The sequence below is a fragment of the Marmota marmota genome, unplaced genomic scaffold (genome assembly GCF_001458135.2).
Source record: "Marmota marmota marmota unplaced genomic scaffold, marMar, whole genome shotgun sequence".
Classification (NCBI taxonomy): domain Eukaryota; kingdom Metazoa; phylum Chordata; class Mammalia; order Rodentia; family Sciuridae; genus Marmota; species Marmota marmota.
In genome coordinates, this window is record NW_025999949.1 from 7,121,464 (window position 1) to 7,144,623 (window position 23,160).

A 23,160-nucleotide genomic window follows, 5' to 3' on the forward strand; every position below is an offset into this window, starting at 1 on the left:
CAAAGAAATAGTCTCAGAATCTTATTTGGGGAAAAGGCAACCCATGGGAAAAATGGAGATCACTGTTAAGGTTCATAGTTTAAAGGGAAACAGCAGATACATCTCTACCTCTCTACTTCACCCTATGCTGTTAGTATGAAAACTTTTGCCCTCACCTACATCAGTAAATCCTGACCTAGACCTGCCAAGAGGAGTAGAAAATGAGTAGATGGGCCACATCATTCAAGTCACTAAAGTCGCTGGATAATAATAGCCAGAAAACTATGGGTCAAAAATGTTGGGGCTTGGTTTTAAATTATCTTGACTTTCTAATACAGTTCTCACTACTTGCCTGGGCATCTGACCAGATCAGTAATCTCCCCACCACCACCATCAATGTCATCAATAATCAGCATTTATAAGCAGTTTTTTTTTTTATATTAGCTCTGCATGAAGCCATTTCAAAGATATAATGCCTGTCCAAAAAATTTACTGTGAAGATCCAAATTTTTAATAAAATAAAATGGAAAAGCTGCTTGTCTATTGGGTTTCCTGCTCTTCAATTGAGGCATTGGTTTATGTGCCTGAGCTTATTTTTATGTCAGGATTAGTAAGGATCTATAATCCAGTTCCTATTATTGTGTATCTTATACAATAATCCATTATGGTTTTGAATTAATTCATCTTCTCATAATCATTACGTTTTATAATACATCTATAAAAGTTTCTTTGGAATATTCTAATTTTGTCTTTCAAAGCCTTTTGTGATAAGATTCTAGTTTTAAATTTTGTCTTAGAAATTCATGCTTAACAGAAATAACAAAGTTTTGAATTTTTAAGGTCTCTAGTTATAAACCTTGATTATAAATTAGAAGAATAAGAAGAGATTGGAAAAAGCAGTACTGGTCATCAATCTGCCACATTTTTTATTTGCTCCTGAATATTATATTATGCTAAGGGTAACACTTCAGCTTCTTCCTGTGAATATGTTCTGTTGAGAGTGCTACCAAAAATGGATAATGTTCTAAAAGAGCCCAAAGTTTATGTGAAAACTTTAACCTACTTATAATTTTAGTGGTTCACAGTTTGTTCGAGTACATTAACTTCAGTATGTCTCCAGTAGTTTTTCAGTACTTCACCCCCTTCTGGGGTCAAGGAAAGCTTACCCTGGCTTAGTAAGCTGGAATTTCAATTTCCTTTCTTCTCTGACAATCACAGAGACTTTCATGGTTTTTGACTTTAAACCCCCAACCAAAAGCCAGGCATCCAAATAACCACCTAATGTCTGTGCTGATGGCCTTTAATCTACCATCTCCTTCTGAACATTTTATACTCTTCACACAGGAGGTTTTAAATAAAATGGTACAGTGGTAGTGGCTCAGAATTGGGGGAAAATGAAGAAGTGCTCTCAATTGTCATTACTGGATTTTTAGGTGTGCTAGCATGAATTTAAACCCATTATCAAGCAAAACACTTTCTGACTCACTTCCATTGGGACTCTTTCTTCCCCATTACCCATTTGCCACCCACTATGGATTCTCAGTTGGAGACAGGCTAGTTTCCTCTTTTTCCTGTGGGGAGAGATTGTTTTATCACCTTAGTTGAATGTTATGGGATAGACTCAAATAGAATCTGAATAGAATCTGCCCTGGCCACACTTGCTTTAGAACAAATTTTGCTAATAAACAACTTTAATAAGAAGAAATAAGTAGCAACGATGAATGGCATATTTGAAGCTGAGGGAACTTCATGGATTATTAATTTTGCAGGTTGAAATAACCTGCTTTTTATTGTGTCATTCTCCCAACATGTAGGTATTTCATGTTCACCCTATGGCACTCTGTATGGCAAGCACTAAAGATAGGATCATGAATAAAACAGACATGTTCTGTAGCCTCAGGATGCTTACAAGCTTGGCTTAAATCTGTCACGTATCTCTTCTGGGTCAATTTGAACAATTCAGTTGCATAAGCTCTCACTTCCTTTTTTTTTCTTTTAAGTCTGATAAAATAAAGAGTTTAAAGTAGATGGTACCTAAATTTTTCTACAGCATAATACTAAAAGAAAATTCATTCTGTCCCAGAGTGAATGATCTGGATGGAAGATCCTTCCATGGGTAACTTGCCAATGAGCCAAAAGCAGCTATGGTTCTCTCTTGATTTAATTGGTAATTCCTCAAACACAGAGCTAATAGAAAGGATTCTTCAATTATAACAAGTAAATCATAGTACTGGCAAACCAGAGAAAAGAATATTCTTTTAATTTCACTTGTAAATATATCACTATGCTTTATTCCTCTGTAAATAAAAACTTGAACATATTACTTTGATCTAGGTCATGAAATTAGGGACCAGATATTAATTGATTCTAAAATTTCATGTAATTTTTCTGGTTTACCAGGTGAGAATTATATTTTCAAGGCAGGTATATTCTTTCAGTCCTTTTTCCTGTCATATGATGGCTGCATGTTCATCTTTATGCCTACAATACTAGGCTCTTCAAAGATATATTTTTAAAAGTTATTTTCACAGATATGTTTTATGAGTCCCTGTTTGAGATATAATCCTACTTGAGACATGATAGTTAAATGTTTTTTTTTTCTTCTTTTTTCTATGTTCTGGCCTAAAAGAAGATGATACTGCTAAAATTAGAAACAACTCGGCAATCAGTGTAATTGCTAACCTTACAGAAACAGATAATCTGGGGAAGGTTTCTGGATGCTGGACAGAAAAATTGAGGATAACTGCAAATGGCAATGCTTAGAGAAAGTGAAAAGAGGGAAATTAAAAAGATGATAAATATGAAGAGCCTTGGGAGGTATATATAGGTCCTCTAAGGAGGGCATTCATGTTCTTTCCCTAAAATGATTAATATTAGAGTTCTCCTAATCTGTGCTAGAACCTGAAAAATCACTGATGTTTATTTTATATGGCAGTCAGGGAGGCTGACAAGAAAAGAATCGGTTATAATGGGATCTGATTAAAAGCTAGCACAGCCCATAGACTGCAGTACCTGATGAATACGAGTCAAATGGTTATATGAATCACAGAGGGAGCTGCACATGTGGTGGAGAAGTCAGCTCAGCTTTTAAAATGGTAGGTATATAGGACCCAGGTGGAAATGCAAATTAGTGAGTTGCATTTGAAATCTGAGCACAGGAATATCAGAAGTTGTTCAGTCAGAGCAATTGAAGATTCTCTTGGCATTTATATTTTATTATTCACTGCACCAGACAACTAGGGGTTTGACCTGAAGGTAGATGGATGATTGAAAAGGAACATAAAGCTCTGTAAGTTCGAGATGGACTGAATACAGTCAGTAGGACAGAAAGCAGCATCAATGTACTTAGGTAACTGGAAGTGGGCATTGACACTCTCACACTAAAGAGGATTGGGTACAAGTAGTCATAGAATTCCAAAAGCAACAAAAATGACAACTTTTTGAAAAATATTCTTAGGCAGCCTTCAGAAAACAATATCTCTGCAAAAAAAAAATGCAGGTTTATTGCACAATTTATTTTTTATTGTGTTTTTTATTGATGCCTATTAATTAGACAAAATAGAAGGTTTCATTGTGGCATATTTGTATAAGTGTATAACATAATTTGATTCATTTCACTCCTCAATGCCTCTCTTTCCCCTCTCCTCCTCCCAGCATCTCATCCCTTTCGTCTACACTAATGGTCTCATGACATTCCCCTTTGTTCCCCTCTGGCTTCCACGTATGAGAGAAAGCATACTGACACATGTTTTTCTGGCTCTGGTGCCTAATTTCTTTTACAATTATACTTGACCCATTTCGTTAAAATATGAATTTTTGTGTCATTATCCATATCGTTTTTGGAATTCCAGTGTCTATAGCAAACATGTCACTCTTATCCACCCATCAATGTGCACCTAGGACAAGCCCAGGACAAGGTGCAGTAGATTCACATATAGACGTGTTTCAATGCTTGTCTTATTAAATAAATGTGATAGCCTGCTCAACTGATGCACTGCTTGAACTCACATTAAAGTCTGGAATTTGAAAGCCTCAGCAATCTCTTGTTCCAAGTCTGAATTTAGGTCTATACTGGAGAAGATATTTTCAGAATTTAAAAACGTTAATGAGGAAGTATTTTAGACCTTCTCATTTTAAAAAAAATTCACATCCTACCTGACTTTTGATCTTTGAAATAATTTTAATGATGAAACACAAATGGTAAAAGGTGACATAATTAATGATTCATTATTTCTGCTCCCACGTGGATATTCTATTCATGGTTTAATTTCGCTTGAATAGCATTCTTCCTTGCTTTTGCCATAGGTAGAAATGCTTTGCTTCCATGCAGAAATATTAACCCACAGTAACAAATTAAATATACATAAGAATCACATCAAGTCAATTGTCATTTGATGACAATTTCTAAATAGATTCAAGCTCCAGTTTACTGGAAGAAACTAATATGTTTTCTCTCCCAGATTTTTGTTTTGGGAATTTTCTCCTAGTGGTGGGGGAACCTGACTTTTATTTATTTTTTCTGCTAAATGTTTTGCTTTGAATGCAAGGATCTTTCTAGGTAGGATTGGCTTTGCTTTTTTTAACAAATTTTGTTTAGTTATCACATGATATTTACTTAAGGTAATTTTCCATGAATTTCTGAATATTTCAAGGCATTCCTCATTCTTGGTATATATAAACAATAAAAAAACTTCATAGCAAAACAATTTTTTGCTTAGCTTTCTCTGACTGCCTAATTGATTTACTTATTCATACTGTATTTTATGTTTCCAAGAATTTAGTTCTCTCTCTTTATCCCTAGCCATAGTGGATTAAGATGGGCTGCAATATTTTTGTTATTCATCCCATTGAGAAATGAACTTATTTCCTCTCTGTTTGAATCCAGCTGATCCAGGAACCATTTAAAAATAGTGTGGTGTAAATAACATAGTGACAGTGACCCAGTAACAGTTCCAACCCACTAAGAAGAGGAAGGATTCTGCTTCCTTACTTGATATGCTGTCTTGAATCACTTCATCTCAATATCAGCTACCACACTAGAAGATCAAGATACAGGGAAAGCTAGATATATGTAAGTACTTCAGAGACAGCCCCAGGTAACCAATCATCTGAGAGCCAGCATTGACTTCCAACCACATGGGTAAGAAATCTAGGCCATTGCATTTTAATAGACTCCACACATGACTGCATTCACAGTCAATTTCATGTGGAACTCAGAACCATTAGTCAGCTTTCCATTACTATAATAAGTGACTTGAGATAATCAACATTAAAAAAAAAGGAAAGGTTTATTTTGGTTCAAAGTTTTGAGGTTTCAGTTTATGGTCAGTTGGCCCTGTTGCTTTTCAATCTGTGTCAAGGCAAGATATGGCAGGGAGTATGTGGTGAGGCAAGCTGATCACCTGATGGTGGCCAGAAAGCAAAAAGAGAGGAAGAAGAGTAGCTAGATTCCCAAATCCCCTTCAAGGGCATGCCCTCAGTGACCAGAAGACCTCCCACTAGGTCTTACCTCTTAAAGGTTTCACCACTTCCCAGATGCACCCTAGACAATGGACCAAGCCTTTAACACATGATTCCTTGGGGGACACTTACCCAAACCATACAGCTACCCCACTGAACTCAAACAACCCATAAAATCATAAGAAAAAAATAAAATGGTTGTGGAATTAAGTTTTGAGTTGGTTATTATGCAGCAATAGATAGCTAAGGTATCTCCATTGGCAGATTTGAATGTGTCATCTTTCTTGCTTCTAGTCTTAGTTTTATTAATTTCCCCTCCATAGTTTTCTAGTGATCCTGCTTACCTCTAACTAAGCTGAGAGCTCTGTGTAAAGGTGCACCTGTAATTTTTGGATGGTTTTGTTGAAGATCCTAAATATTTTAGTAAACATTTTCAAAACAAATAAATTTAATAAATAACAAAAATTATTCTTTCTGCATCTTTTAAGGTATTAAGAAAGAACAAAATAATGGTCAAAATTCCATGACTCTAGCTGTAATTATTGTTAGAGTGGCATTATCAATTACCATGACTATGTACATCCCAATTGTAGGTATCTTACTATAAATTCATCTTTTGTCCTCTGGAAAAGATGAATTTTCAAAAGTCATTTTCCCAGTTTGTGTATTCCTTATTTATCTGTGATATTTAATCATGGCTTGATTCTTTTCTTGTTTCTCTTCTTCTTCCTTTTCTCCAAGTTCTCTGAATAGAGTCGACCTTATTTGCTTTCATTTACCAAATTTCAATGATCACTTCTGTATGTGCCTAGCAAATGGGTTCAACTATAATTGCTGGGCATCTAACTCTGCCTGCTCAACCCACCTTCAAGACCCAGACTAAGTGGTGCCTTACTAATGAAGACTCCCTTGATCCAACTATTAAAGATGAATTTCCTTTATTTGAATTACCATTACTCTGTGCTGCTATTTTATGAAACTTTTCAAGATTTACCTTTCTAGAAGGAGCTTGGGGATAGATGCATTTCACCCATTAATTTTGAATATTCTGTGTGCCTTTGAGGACCTCATAATCAACACTCACTTTTTTCTTAGTCCTTATTATTTAGCAACATGAGTCATTTTATTCTTATTTACATCATAATTACCAGTAATCCATACCTATAAAATATTTCACATAAATCATAATTCAGGCATTTATTTTCAAATCATCTTTATTGAGAAACTAAACTGTAGGAATGTTCTATATTTAGAAATAACACTGTGCTGACCTTTACAGCATATTTTAAAGATTTTATCAGATGAGAAAGTAGACTGATTCTTGAACACTAATTGTGCAATCCAAATCTCCTTTCTGAATTCATTTTTGCCCACTTGAATTCTCATGTTAAGACATTTTCATGTGTATTCCCGATGAACCACTGATTTCTTTCTCTTGTGTCCCCAGTGTCTATAACTTTAAAATCTTAATGAAAGCTTTCAAGGTCAACACCAGCCTAGCCTATCTTCTTGATAAAAACAGGATTACTTCATCATTCCATTTTACCTTTTAAGTATTTTACTTTATTTATTTGGCATGACCCCAATTTCTTACTAAAGCCAACTCCAGTGGAACGAAAACAAGATTTTTTTCTTTTTTTAAAGAACACAAAAATACGTAGCAAGAATGTAGGAATTTAGAAAACAAAAAGTTATCACCATTTTTTTTCTCTATCTCCTTTTTTCTTCTTTAAAAGATAAAATGATGAAATAAGAGCTTAAGAAGAACCATGACACATACATCCATTAATTTTTCGAAGTACCTAGTGGCAGAATATATGAGTCAAGAAATGTAAGAAGCCTATGGAACATTCAGTTAGACATGTTCATTTAGTACTTGGTTTCAGGGATTGATTATGAAAGAGAAATTTGGCTGAAAATACCAAGGTGAAAGCCATCAGTGTGCAAATAACTGAATGACTGGGAGGAGGTGAACATATCCAGGGAAAACCTGCAACCTAAGAAAAGAGAAAGGACCTGCAGATGTCAAACATCAACTTCAAGCCACCACAGATATGGAGAGTGGATGAAAAGAACATCATTATGGAGCATTTTTCAACGTGAAAAATCCTGAAAAATAAAAAGATAAAAGAGAGATCATTGGAACCCCGCATGGTCCAATTCTTCTTCAGTGTCACATATAAAAAATAGTTGTCTAATTTTACAACATCACAAGGGAAGTAATTTCAGTATTTCCTTGGCTTCCCCAAATCACCAAAAGGTCGAGGTGAGATTAGTATATTTCTATTAGTAGTATACAGCAAAAAGTCAGAAATAAATGCCTCTGTTTTAACACTATCCATAGAAAAGTCAGCTATTCCCTAAGACCCTATTTCAACCAACTTTAGCTCCAGCCTGCAGCAGCTCACAGCCACAGTCTAAACCCCTTCCAATCCTCCTCTCTCTTCCTCCTTCTCCTTCATTCTTTCTTCCTTGCATCAGGCTAAGTATATCTTGTCAATTAAGGCAAAGTTTTTTATCCTGTCTTTTCCCAAGCCTGTTGCTGTTACTGCTTGGATTCTGTGGCACAAAATTCCAAAATGTGATATGGCAAAGTCAAATTTCTCTGAGGAACCAGGAGAGTTGTGAATGATCACACTTCATACATTACCATTTTTTGTTCTCAAAAAACTTCACAGTTCCTAACTGTGGGAAGCACAATGGGACAAACGACCTGGTTTCTTCAGCAAATAAGTTGTAAGAGAGGAGAAAGAAGACCAAGGTGAAGGGGGGATCTTTAAAATACTGTTAGTTGTATTTATTTTGTTAATTTCTTAAAGAGTTATTGACATTCAGAAATATTGAATAAAATGTTTGCAGATCCAATTATATGTGTGGGTATCTGCTTCCAAATAATATGGCAGGGGGGAGGAAGCCACAAATTGATAATTATGGGAGATGGGAAATGAACCCTTAAAGGTTCATTATATTACTGTCTTTGTATGTGTAGTTGAATTTTTCTGTTAAGAAGAAGAAGAAGGAGGAGAAGGAGGAGGAGGAGGAGGAGGAGGGAAGGAAGGAAGGGGGACAGATAAAAGAGAAAAAGAGAGAGACAATCTTATAGGAATAGATGATAGATGAACTGGAAAACATACCACTGATGGGTGTCTTGGCGAGTTTGGCCCATCAATGGTACTCCTGCACAGTTCTTTATAGGTATTAGAATTTACCTTTCAGGCCCACCACATTGGGTGTGCAAAGACTAAAGGGCACCTGGACCTTGCCAGACTTGCCCAACACCCACCTCTTAACTCATATGCCTATGTGGGAAATTTCCCTTACTACACGGCCTTTGCTGACATGGAATGGTGAACTAAGTAAGACAAAGTCTTTAGGTAAATCTGTGGCAATTTCCCTTTATCTATGAATGCCATGAGCCATGTGCAAAAGAAATTTCTTAAACTTGCCCTGTCTTTCTCTCTTCTCCATATTTAATATGATCCATGTGTGAAAAGGAGGCCGAAGGCCAAATTATATTTAAATATCTCATTTGAAGTTGTCTCAGAAAATATAAAATTATTTTTCATTCATTATGACTCATTCTTTTATGGAAGACCTTAAGTTCAGAATCTAATATCTTCAAAATATTCACTCAGTTTTATTAATCTGAATTTGTTAACTTCATTTCTAATAGCTCTGACACAATTCTTCTTACAGCTCATTTTCATTTATACAATACAGTGCCAAATTCTAACTCTATAGAGCTGATTGTGGACTTTAGTTACTGAAACTTAAATAACTCTTAATGTCAAAATAAATGTCTTCTTTAACTTGGAGTTCACCTTGTATAAAATTCTCTACTTGAAGAAAAAAATTCAATTCATTACTTTTTCTGCTTTGTTATTCTTTGGAGCATGTTATTCTTTAGAGCAAGTTCCGCTTGCAGGATAACATGTTCAAGATTACCAAATGTCTCATCTCACATTCTGTAAACAACTGAATTCCTGAAAAAGATTGACACATACCTCAATATGATGGGGAAATTGGCCTAAGGATCAAAAGAGTGGAGAGATCTTATGTAGAGAACAATGTCTTTTCTTCCTTGTATAACATAGGAACCTCTTTTTTTGTATTTGGAAAGTTCTTTTTCTGACCATAGTTTTGGTAGGAAGCAGAGTATATGTTCCACTAAAAAAGCCAAAATGCCCAGTTGATTAGTTTCCTGAGATAGCTACTGTGCAGACATGTGATTCAGGCTCAATCAATCAAGTGCATCTTCCAAGGATTTGATTTCCAAAGCTAATGACATAAAGAAACAAGAGTACTGGAGAATTATTTCTTTTGGAAAAGCAACAGCAACACTGATTCCCAAAGACAGGACTGACAGTATCACTGTGACATCATCCAGTGGCCAGTCCCTATGAAAATGTGGGTGACACCTGCAGCATTCATGTCTGCTGGTGGCATTACTAGTCTTCTTATTGGACTGCTTTTCAGAATTAGATCTTTTTTGATTCTTCATGCACAGTCACCTTGTACATTTAACCTCTTTATTCTGAGCTGGTCCTGCATCTCTGCTAAAATTGCAACATGTGATTAATAACTTATGCTCATCATTTCCCCCATGTTCTTGCCAGAGTGTTAAACTGTACATATTAAGAGAGTGATCTCAGATAAATAAACTTTTCTTTATCTAACATAATCTTACCCAACCTGATCAAGTACTTCCAAAAATCCAGGGCCAATTATTCTCTCCCAACTCTCCTCAGGGTGCATGTTAGCTGGACCTTCAGCAATTTGGACACATAATACCTTTCCTTCCTTATCATGCCTGCCATGTTCCTAGTTGAGGTTATGTTAGAAATCAGTCCTAGTTACTGGCACATATTTCTCAGACTCACACTAGCTAGTTGAACCACTCACTTCTAACTTTATAACATCTCTGTTATCTACAGGTGAAAAATCTTACAACCATACTGAATTTTTGTACAGGTAGCTGACAGTATTACCTACCAAAAGATATAGGGGCCTCATTGCCTGACAGACAGGTGTATGATCCAGCTCCAAGTCCCATCCATGGGTCCACTATCACCACCAACTCTTACAGATTGCACTCGCTAAATCAGATTTTGGACATAGCTTAGCACACAAGAGCTATATTAGGGTGTGATCTTTGAGTCAATACCTGTAGAATGGATGGGGAAAGAAAAAAGCAGATTAGTCAGGAAAAAAAAGTAGATTAGTGCATTAGTGAAGACTCAGCCAAAGCCTCAACCAACTCTATGGGAAGTCTTGAAGTTAGAAGAACCCTTCAGGACTGTCCCCAGTTGAGGAAAGAAACTGGCTCACCATCCAGCTTAGTCAGGAAGCTCTCCTCACCTTAGTCCATCTCCAAAGTAAATTGACAGCTGAAGGCTGTTCACCAGAACTCTAGCAGCTAGGTATATGAGTCCTTCATTTCATGTTCTGTGTGTAATATCAACTCATCTACTGGAAGGTGTCTGCTTCATAGAGGGAACCGGGAAGAGTAAAGCTGAGCCAGAGAACCTCTTGAAAACCTGTAGTACTACCATGATGTTATGGTTTAGATATTAGATGTCCCCCGAAAAGCTCATGTGTGAGACAATGCAAGAAGGTTTAGGGGTGAAATGATTGGATAATGGAAGCCTTAACCCGATCAGTGGACTAAGTGGAAACTGGAAGCAGATCAGGTGTGGCAAGAGGAGATGGGTCATTGGAGGTTTGCCTTTGGGGTTTATATTTTGTTATAGTAAGAGAACTCTTTCTCTCACTCTCTGCTTCATGGATGCCAGGATTCCAGCTGATTTCCTCCACCACACACTTTCACCAGGATGTTCTGACCCACTTTGGGCCCAGAGCAATGGAGTCGGTCATCTATGTACTGAGACCTCTGAAACAGTGAGCCCCCAAATAAACTTTTTCTTCTCCTCTCATTGTTCTCATCAACACATGATTAACTTGTCAGGTCTTTTGATTGCAACAGAAAGAAAATAACTGACTAAAACACATGACAATTGGGAAAAATAGAAGACTAGAGGAACTTGTTTGACTAGACTATTTCAAAATAATTTTAACGAGCTCTATGTGAGTTTTCAGATAGTATTATTTATTCAGACTGCTGGGCAAAGTTTATTGTGCAATTGTATTTTCTTAGGATAATCTGTAGGAGGGGTAGTTATCCTGGCCTTACATTCAGGATTCAGTTAGATAAAGAAGAGAGGACAGCATTTAGGGCAGTGAGATAGCAGTTGACAGAGGCTCAACACAAGGAAATAGGCCATGAACTCTGAGGCATTTGATACTGAACTTGTCTTGTAATATCAGTAAGGTTTGGAGGTTAGAAATTGCAAAAGCATTACCTCTGCCCCATGACAAATCCATCAAGAGGCATTAAAAACCTACCTGGACTAAGTTGCTGCCTGTCTTTCCAATAACAAAACCATATGATCTTAATGAAGAAATTCTCAATAGACCTTGAATGTGTTTACTGGTATATTTCAATCATAACTTTAAATTGTTCATAATTACCCTTTCTTGCTTGTCCTACTTTAGCATGTTCAACATATAATCCAAAAACATCTCAGGAAGAAAAAGGAAAAAATGTTACATCATTTTTTTTGTGTGCTTGACCTTGATTGTGGTTCACCTTAAGATATGTCTCTCATTGACCAACACTGGTGTCCTCAGGCCATTATTTCTCCTACATTCCTATATTCTTTTTGCAGCAGGGGGCAGGATGTTGAACTCTCCCTTATTAGTCATTCTATCACTCATTAATGTGTCTGGTCAGATTCATAGGAGTGCTCAAGCTGGTCACAGTGGTGACGTAATGACTTTCTGTGAATAATTTCAGGCTCCCTGGGAAGGCATTGCTTGCCCTTACATGCCATCTGCTGAGCCATCTGCATCTTACCCTGAATCCCAAGTAGAACCACTAGTCCCTGCTAATGTATTACATATATCATTTGGTCAACAAACATTTATTGAGTGCCTACTATGTGAAAGGCAATCTATAAGGTAATGCAGAAAAGAATTTCTTCTAAGGGAAGAATTTATGCATTGGGAAGAATGTGCATAAAGGTTTCCTTCAGGTTAAAATGTGGACCTACAAATAAGTATTTTATTCAGCCTTTCATTTATCAAGAAAAGGTAAATATATATAGTCAATAGTAGTGATATACAGGACTTTAAATTATCTGTAGACAGGTCATTATACTGGTCATAAAATAAGTAAAGGTGGCACTGATTTTGGCTTGTGAAGCTCTGCCTATTATTTATCCTTGAATGAGCAGACACCCAGAGAGAAAAAGATAGATAGGCTTGGTAGGGGACAGTGAGAATCTTAAAAGAAGCAGTACTCCCTGTTATACACAGAGACATTGATATTATTGCTTGTTCTCTCTACTCCCATGTACTAGGCTATTTTTATATTTTAAAAAAAGAATTCCTGCAATAAATAAAAATGAGAAGAACACCCTTGATGAACTCTTTACTATGGTGATTGTGTTTTCATCTGAAATATTTACTCAGTCTTATATTCGTGGAATACTTACTATGAGTTGGATGCTGGGCTGCATTACAGATTCAATTTCATTTAATTCTTTGCAGGAATTCTTTGATGTAGCTGTTGGTATTTTTGTGCATGTGAGTAAACTGAGGCTCAGAAAGATTTAATAATGAAAAATTGAGGACCTGAAAAGAAACAGATAACATACTCTAAAAGGACAATTTTTGAAGGTAGAAATAGGAACCTATTTCCTATAAAAAGAATCTACAAGGGTTTATGAAGTACATGGAAAGGACATATAAGAATATCAAAGAGAATATACAACCTTGGGGAGACACCAACAAAGGGAAAGGAGAAAAATTGATGTTACTAAAGACGTATGAACGTTTACAGAAAGAAGAGACACTCTAAAGGAGTTGAAACTGCAGAGGAATGCAACCAGTGGTAGGCCACCAGGGAATAAGGACATCTACTCAGGAAACATACCCCAACCTCTCTCCTCCCTCTGCTCCCATCCTACAATGTCCTGCAGATACTTCCCATTGACTAAAATCACCTGGTGACAGAAGGCCTGGAAGCCTATGTAATGTGCCCTAAAAGCTCAACACTGACAATGGGGGTTGGGAGTAATAGAGAATAACCAGTTCAGATAACTTGATTATATACACAATCCACACAGTTAGAAGCAGTGTCAATAGCTTCTGTAAACGGTTCTGCTCTACATCAAACACCATGTGGATGTTGTTTTCCCATAAATTACATTGATAATTATTTCAGATATTACATATTCTACAGACCAAAATAGAATTATATAATGAAATCCATTATAAAATCAAAATGTGTCAGCTCATAAAGAAAATATTTCTATCAATCAGAGATACTCAATGATTACCTTGATAGGTACTGGGATTCTTTAATGAAGACATTCAAATCTAATAGGAATACAGTAAGTACTTTGTAAATTGCTATGTGAATGAATGGCCATTGGCTATGGTCTGAATATTTGCTCCCAAAATTCATATGCTGAAATCCAACCTACATATTGGCAAGTATCAAGTATTTGGAAGGTAATTTGGTCCTAAGGACATAGTCCACGTGAATGGGATTAGTGCCCTTATAAAAGAAGCCCAGAGACCACTCATCCTTTTCATCTTGGGAGGAGATCACCAAAAGATGCCATCTATGATCCAAAATAGGATTCTTACTGAATCTTCCAGAACCTTGAGCTTCAACTTGGGCTTTCAACTTTCCTCCAGAAGTATGAGAAACAGGTTTCTAAGCTGTCTAGTTTATCAGTTTTCATAACAGTATCCCAAATGAACTATGACAACATTTATTTTTAAAAAGGGATTTTTAAGAAAGCAATTCCTGTTATAATAAGAATTTTAAGAATTTAATAACTCTAAAGATCCCTTTAAACTCCAAGGTGCTATGAGTCCATGAGCAATCCTCAGACCTCTGTTACCAGTGAGGGTTGCTTTATGAATTAGGATGCTTAAGCAATCTTATGACTAGAAATGGTACATTCCCAAGGGAAGAGGAGAATCAAGAAGGATCATATCTTCATCAGGAAGGCACTTAGCTGCTGGCAACAGAAAAATCTGAACAGGTATGAATAAAGCAAAAGGAGGCTGAGTGCTGGTCAGGCAGTTATAGGTGCCACGGCCCTTACAGTTCCCTGGGATTTATGTTCTGTGCATTAACTGCTGCGGCCCCATCATTATGTTTCATGATTAAGTCCTGAGGAAGCAGGAAGCGGCAAGGACTCTACCAGGAGTCCAAAGGCTTCCCTAGGAATATTAATCCTGGACTCAGCTTCTATGTCGTGACAACCCAGAAGACAGTCAGTATCAGGACAGGGCAGAAAATATAGGGAAGTCAGTCAACCAAAGCATCTGCCTCAGCACCCTTAGCAATATTGATTATAAAAAATGGTCCTCCAGCTGAAGTTTGCATCTACCAATAAGGAACGGAGACCACCAGCAGCATTGTCACAGGTTCAGGTGGGCACAGTGTGTTCCTCAATAGTTCTTTTGTGGATTAGAGTTCAGGGGGCACTAGCTCACTCCCACCTCTGTTACTGTTTTTTTCATGGCAAGGAAGTGCAGGGACTTTCTCTGAATGAGTTTTGAAGTTGAGTGCAGCACTTGCTTCCCTAGTTGGAGAAGCAAGAAGAATAATGGAGCCCTCAGAGTAATGCCATTACTGATTTGGAGGAGAAAATAAGAACTTATTTTAACTTCCAACCCATTGGGATTTCTGACATTCTGACTTTTATTCAGCATCTGCTTCAACAGCTCTAGTGACAGGGAGTTTACCTCTTTGCAAGGATTGATTATCGTGTGGTTGAAATAATCTAAAACACTTTATATATCAAACTGAAGCTGGACATTTCTTAAATTCTAATTATTGACCCTAGGTGGGGGTTTTTCCCTATAGTTACATTGGATAAATTGGTTTCACATGACACCACATAAATATTTTAAATTGTCTTTCATGTTCCTACTTTGGCCATTTAGTTTTGTTTTAAACTAGTTGCCATTTTGTAAAGCTACTGTTTGTCTTCTGAGATTAAAAAACAAATGTACTGCCATTCAGAAGGAAGAACAGTCTACATGTGTGATAAGAACAAAGGCTGATTCTTTTTATTTTTATATGCTTTACTTGAGACCCAAGGTTACATTAGTTCCTCAAGTGAATGGTTCAGTTAGTGCAATGTCAATTGCAGAGCCCCGTGTCTGATTTCAAACACCTTCCACAAGGCTGACATAACCTGGTAATTACTTTATACCTGATGTGTTCTAGGCAGTGAGGGATACTTGTTTAAATTATGTTCAAACTCTTCAACAATGTAATTATCTATCACAATGTTTAAATCCATTATGCATAATTTATTTCCTCTATTGATAAGCATTTTTAATAAAAACAGAATTTCAGAAAATAGGAAAAAATCTCAAAACACATGGACCTTAGAAAACTATCATTAACACTTCACTTAGGATAATATTAAATTTGTTCTATTCCTCTGTAAAGAATCCAGGTATTTACATTATTTATTCATTCCTCACAAAAACATATTTAGTCTTATGTTGATTTCAATACAGTTTTGGTTTTCTTTTTTACATGCCCCAAACATTTCTGATTATTGTAATATTCTCTATTTTAATGCTTATCAATAGGGGAGATATATTAGCATAGGAAAAATTTTGGAAAATTTTAGTGAAACTCTATAAAACTACATTATTTACAAGGATTCTACAAAGTCCTTCAAGATAGCTAATTAGAATCTAGAGATTAAATATGTTATCTACATGATTATATATTTAAATTTTAGAACCCTGGCAATTTTAGCCTAGAAATATTTCATTTTATTTTCTTCAAAAATATAAGCAAAGTAAAAATAACCTTAGCACATTAAAATGTAGCAGGTATAGCATAACTGTGAAATTAAGACAAAAAGCCCCTTATTGCAGGGACTCCATGTAAAAGCTGTGTATTTAAATACAGAAAAAGACCCCTGTTTTTTTCTTTTCCTATAATGTACAGGGAATATTAAAATAAAAGAACAGACAATAGAGAGAGTAAAATAAATTATCTGTCAACACTTTTAGGGAGGAAGTTATTACAATTTTTCTCACTCCAAAATTGCTTTTTGAATCATGCAGGTTGGATATACTTGAGCAAACACTGGAAAATATCCAGGATATTCTGGAAGTTATGAACTAACCAAATGTAGTTAAGTCCATGAGACCAGATGGTAGCAACCTGGAATTTTAAATTAACCCAAAGATAAAATTGTTGAACTGTTAATGAAAATGCAAACACCTAAAATATGAGATTTTGCCAGGGAGACCCTGAGCATGAGAAGAGTCCCCTGGAAGACTATGGAAGCTAGAGCCAGGGAGACCTTGTCAGAGGTTGAATCGCTGCCTACGTTAAAATTTCAAAACGAGGATAACCTGGTTCTGAAGAGGAAATCATGCTGGTCTAATGAGTATGTGGAGAGAATAAAGGAAACAAATCCATTCATTCCACAAACGTTGACAGAGTCCCTGCTAGGTGTCAGGCACTGGGCTTTATGACAGGAAAAAAGATATTTCAAAATATTCTCAAACTCAAGAAAACTCAATTTAATGTCTGTTGGAAGGGGGGAGCAAATCCGTATAACTGTACTAAAACTTGATGGAATTTTCAGGACTTATGTTCACATTTCCTACTACAACTATCTCAAATAATAGTAGAATCAGGATGCTTCATTTCTGTGTGCTTGACTTAATTACAGCAAAGGTCAAACCTGTTGGAATTCAACAGGAGACCAAGTGTCCTCAAGAACTCTGACTTTAAACAGAAAGGAATAAACAGAACACTGTAAGGAAAAAAGACTCATGGAGGGGCGAAGGGCATCAAAAATGGCAGCCATCAGCTCCAAGGGTGGAGCAACAGGGCTGGCTAAGGAATGAGAAGGCAGCTGAGTGGATCTATACTGCGTTTCTGTCCTCACTCTGTCGGCATTGGCTAGGGGTGTTTCTGACACGGTAGGATTATTTAATTCAATGATAGCACCAAGTACAAAGTCAAAGGAAAGATTCCTAATGAGAACTCTGATAAAAGTAAAACAGGACAAGTTTGTGAGAAACTGTATCTCCTTTTAGCTGAATCTAATGAGAAAAAGATGTTTAAAAATTGAAAATGCATTTGTCTCTGAGAGCAAGGAGCTGACTGTACTCATGAAATGTAGCCATATTAAAGCTGGGCTGCCTCACCTGCTTACTGAGCAGCTGACATGCAGGCAGAGCTCAGAAATGGAGACACACAGGAAATGCAAATGTGCACTTGCAAGAACCATCTCCTTTTAAAGGTTCAAAAATAATGGCTAATGAAATTAATGAGGGAGTAATATGATTGCTTCCCTTTGATTCCTTTTGTTATGAAACTATGAAGTGGCCAGAATTTTTTTAATCTCATGTTTATACTAAAAGTAAAGAGAAGGAATTATAGATATCTGAGAGTTGCTCTAATTTGGGGATCTGCTTTGGGTGGGGTGAGTGAGTGAGTGAGTGTGTGTGTGTGTGTGTTGTGTGTGAAGAAACACATACAGAAGGGCATTTGGATACCGGGCACATTAAATCCTTTTGTTTTGATGCTGACAAATCTAAAGTATAAAAATACAAACATTTTAGCACTAACGACAGATACCATAAAGGTTTATAATAGTCTCATTCATTATTTAAAATAAATCTCCTTATGTTTCTTATACAAAGTATCATATTCAATATTCATTATCTTTAATCAATTAAGAAGGGAAAGAATAAACTACCACCAGGGTTATGTTAGGTCTCCCTATTATTCACAATGGCACACTGTACTTTTCCTTTTTAGCATTTGTCACAATTGAACTTATTAATGATTCACGAAATGCATTTCTGTGTTTCTTGTATTGACTTTGATGCTCCAAGATGGCTTGTTCACTGCTATATCCTAGCAGCTAGTAAGCTGCCTGACACACATTTCTCAAGGTAGGAATGGCAAGGTAAATATCAGGAGTAGGGGTATCAATGATAAAAGGAAGCAAGGTCAGGGATGAGGTACAGGTCAGGAAAAAGTGAGGGCCAGGCCTGGCTTCAAGGATCAGGGTGGAGTGGTGTTCAGTAACAAGGTAAGGGGTACCTGTTATAAACCTGACTTGATAACATAAAAAAAGAATGCCTAAAATATTTAGTTTTATAATCAAAGTATATATGGCATCATGTTTTCTAATTTTTATGTACATATTTTGTATTTTCAGATATAATTACTTGAAGATATTCACTTTGTGATCATGCATTGAGCTGCTCATTTTGATATGCGTGTTTTGTTGCATCTATGTTATACTTTAATACAAAATTTACTTTAAAAATATTGGTTTATGATGTTTAATTTACATATGCCCATTTACAGCTAGTTCTTTGCAAAGCTCTGGACTTTTTAATTCATACATAAGATCTCTAAAGATAGTCCATCCTTGAATTGCACAAAATAGTTTTTATTTTAATATAATGTTTATTTTTCCAAGTACCAAAAAAACACTGAAATTCCATTTTAAAAATCCTTCTAGCTCTGAGACTCTGACTTGTCTTCTTTCCCATATGACACTGTAGGAAGAACTAGGCAGAGACATCCATAGAGAGTAAGAAAGTGCCTACGGCATGTGTTGCCTTCAGGAACTCACATAAATGTTTGAGTTGTATTTAAATCAGAAGAAAAAAGGTGAATGTTTGATTGGAAAAAATGTCTTAATATCTAATGTTAACAAATTTATATAGCATAATGTAACATTGTCTTTATATCAGTTGAAAAGTATAACTTTAAATAATTTTTTATGGAGAAAAGAACCAACAAAGGCAAACACACACACACACACACACACACACACACACACACACAGAACTATAATGTGGTCCTTGGGATGAAATGAAGTACATATATCAAGTTCATTATCCTGAAGAAAGTCACAGTCTTGGAAAGATTAAATCCACTGTGACTTCCTCAAATCAGAGCACACACTGACCTAGCCTGTGCTAGCTATTTTTTCTTTCATGTAACTGTCAAGCAATTCCTTTAAAACCTCAAATTTCTGTAAAGACTATCACTTCTATTTTGTCAAAATCTTTTAAGGCATGTTTTAGTGCAGAACAATTAGAATTAACATTAAGCATAATTAATTCTTTATTTGATTTATTTCACCAATTATTTTATCACTGAATCCATCTATAAAAAATTGCCCTCTCAATTTACCTGTACTGGATGAAAGGTACAGTAACTATAATGACATAAACAAGCAAAAAGAAAGAAAGAAAGAAAGAAAGAAAGAAAGAAAGAAAGAAAGAAAGAAAGAAAGAAAGACAAAAAGAAAGAAAGAAAGAAAGAAAGAAAGAAAGAAAGAAAGAAAGAAAGAAAGAAAGAAAGAAAGAAAGAAAGAAAGAAAGAAAGAAAGAAAGAAAAGAACAGGTTTATGATCCAGGAGCAAGTCTGGAAGCCATACCTCACAAGCATAATTGAAAGCTATTCCTCACTAGATATTCACTCAACTTTCATTCACAAATAGTAGTAGTTTTGATGCCTCTGTAAACTAGGAACCGTAATTAGTCCATAGGAATGGGAACATTTTAACATCTGATTTATGTCCTTCTCTAATGACCTACTAAAGTTGGGGCCCAATCAAAAAGAAATTCTGCTTAATTGAAGGTAGAGATAGCTCTTTTGAAAAAAAATGCAAACTCAGTGACTAGCTGAGTCTCCATAGCTGAGAAAGATTTACTCATTATGGACAATTTTGGATAGCCCAAAATAATCATGAATTACTTTAATCTAGTAGACAGTGCCTAAGAGCATTAAAGAATTGGGTGTCTGATTGGTTAATCTCACCATAGGATTTGCAATGCAATGGAGATGGAAAATCTAGGACATGATACTATAATAAAATGAGCTCCAGTATCTGCAACTGATTCTGCTGAATATACAACCACTACAAACTTGGTTCTTTAACATTGAATTATAATTATAGAATAAAGAATCTTTTATTTATACATGACAGTGGAATGCATTACAGTTCTTATTACACATATAGAGCACAATTTTTCATATCTCTAATTGTATACAAAGTATATTCACAACAATTTGTGTATTTATACATGTACTTGGATAATAATGTCCATCACTTTCCTCCATAATTTCTAACCCCATGCCCCCTCCCTTCCTTCCCACCCCTCTGTCCTATCTAGAGTTGGTCTATTCCTCCCATGCTCCTCCTTCCTACGCCACTATGAATCAGCCTCTTTATATCAGATAAAATATTCTGCATTTGGTTTTTTGGTATTGGCTAACTTCACTTAGCATTATCTACTCTAACTCCATCCATTTACCTGGAAATGCCATGATTTTATTCTCTTTTATTGCTGAGTAATATTCCATTGTGTATATATACCATATTTTTATCCATTCATCTGATGAAGGGCATCTAGGTTGGTTCTACAGTTTAGCTTTTGTGAATTGTGTTGCTATAAACATTGATGTGGCTGTGTCCCTGTAGTATGCTGTTTTAAAGTCCTTTGGTATAGACCAAGGCAGCTTCCTTAATAAGACTCCTTTGGTGCAAGAATTAAAATCAAGAATCAATAAATGGGATGGACTCAAACTAAAACATTTCTTTTCAGCAAAAGAAACAATCTGTGAGGTGAATAGAGAACCTACATCTTGGGAGCAAATCTTTACCCCTCACATACCAGATAGAGCACTATCTCTGGTGTAAATAAAGAACTCAAAAAGCTAAGCATCAAATAAACAAACAACCCAATCAATAAATGGGCCAAGGAACTGAACAGGCACTTCTCAGAAGATGTTATACAATCAATCAACAAATATATGAAAAAATGTTCATTATCGCTAGCAATTAGAGAAATGGAAATCAAAATTACTCTAAGATTTCATCTCACTCCAGTCAGAGTGGCAGCTATTATGAAGAAAAACAACAATAAGTGTTGGTGAGGATGTGGGGGAAAAGGTACACTCATACACTGCCGGTGTGACTGCAAATTGATGTAGGCAATATGGAAAGCAGTATAGAGATTTTTTGGAAAATTAAATAATTTTTCTGCACTTGATTCAGGCATTCCATTCTTGCTCTTGAGTTCTTGATGCCTAGTTTTATCTTAACCTTAATATGTATGCTGTAGATAGTTTGTCCAGAATTGTCAATATCTGCAAACAGAGAAGCTCAAAGGAGTCTGCAGTCCCACCAGACCAAACATTGAAATATACATTAATATCTATATCCATCTCATAATTACTATTTACTTTCCCTAAGGTCATTTTAATGATCTTAAGCCTCAGCTGGTACTTAGAAATGCTGACTGACCTTCTCCAGGCTCACATCTTCTGAATTTGGCTGCATATTTTTGCCAAGTGGGACCAGTTTGAATCTTGTGAATCAAAATTTAATTAAAATAAATTAGCTTGACTGTAGAGCTTTCTGATGTGTTTAGTTGCATAGTTTTAATTATTCATATTAAGTAAAGAGCTGAGTTGAGGAAAAACTGATAAAGATGATAGATGATTTTCTTGAACGAAACAGAAATAGAACTCAAAGGGCGCCAAAGCTAAAAATGGTCTGCTTAATTTCACATTAAATAAACAAGCAAGCTTTTATGAATATATTTATGTACGTGTATGTGTGCATGTTTTATCCTGGGGATGGAACCCAGGACCTCATAAATGCTATGTAAATGCTCTATAACTGAGCTATAGCCCCAGGCCTTTTTATTTTATTTTGAGACAGGGTCTTGCTAAATTGACCAGGCTGGTCTTGAACTTGCAATCTTCCCTGCCTTAGGCTTCTGAGTAGATGGACTTACAGGCTTGTGCCACTGTACCTGTCAAGCATGATTTTAAGCAAGAGTTAAAAGTTGGTTTGTTTTTTCTGCTACAATCCTAGTAGAGCAGAGTGATTTTTTTTCTCCTCTCCTCTAGTCATAGTATCCATTAAAAGCAGAGCAAAAATCAGCATTTAGCAATTTCTTCCAAGGCAGAGGATGAATACGAGACTTTTAGCATCCTAGAGGATGTTCTAGAGATCTAGGTTGAAACTTTGATTACACAGATGATACACTAATAAGGTCCGAAGATCTCCACCCTGAATGAAGAAAAATAAACACGTATTATCAGTTAAAGAGCAGGGACAAGAATCTAAAGAGATGTTCTCTGGGAGTCACAGGAGAAACAGCCTTGTGAGGTGTCCTGTACCTCTTCCAAAGGACCCAGGTCATCTGGTGGTCTGAGAATAGTAGACACAATACAGTAGCTGTTTCCACACTCCACAATATCCTTTCTTCACTTCAGTGAAGCCACACAACTCTGGTGCAACAGGTGTATGTTTCAAGTGTGTTTCTCACACACCTGAATTAAAGTTTCGCATTGGATATTCTTCTAGACTTCACTGTGTGTATAACTAGCAAAGAGAAGCATGGTTTAATAATTGACAACTAGTATTCACTTTCAATTTTAAGGGGAATGGTAAGGAAAACTAATATTAATTTATTCTCTTTGGCCTAATCAGTCTAAAGTGAAGGGTAAATAGTCCATATTCCCCCCCCCCCACCATATAACATCATCATCAAGTTTTTCTGGAAAGATAAACTATCCCTATGCTAATCTAGATGTTTTGGAGAAAAATATATAAA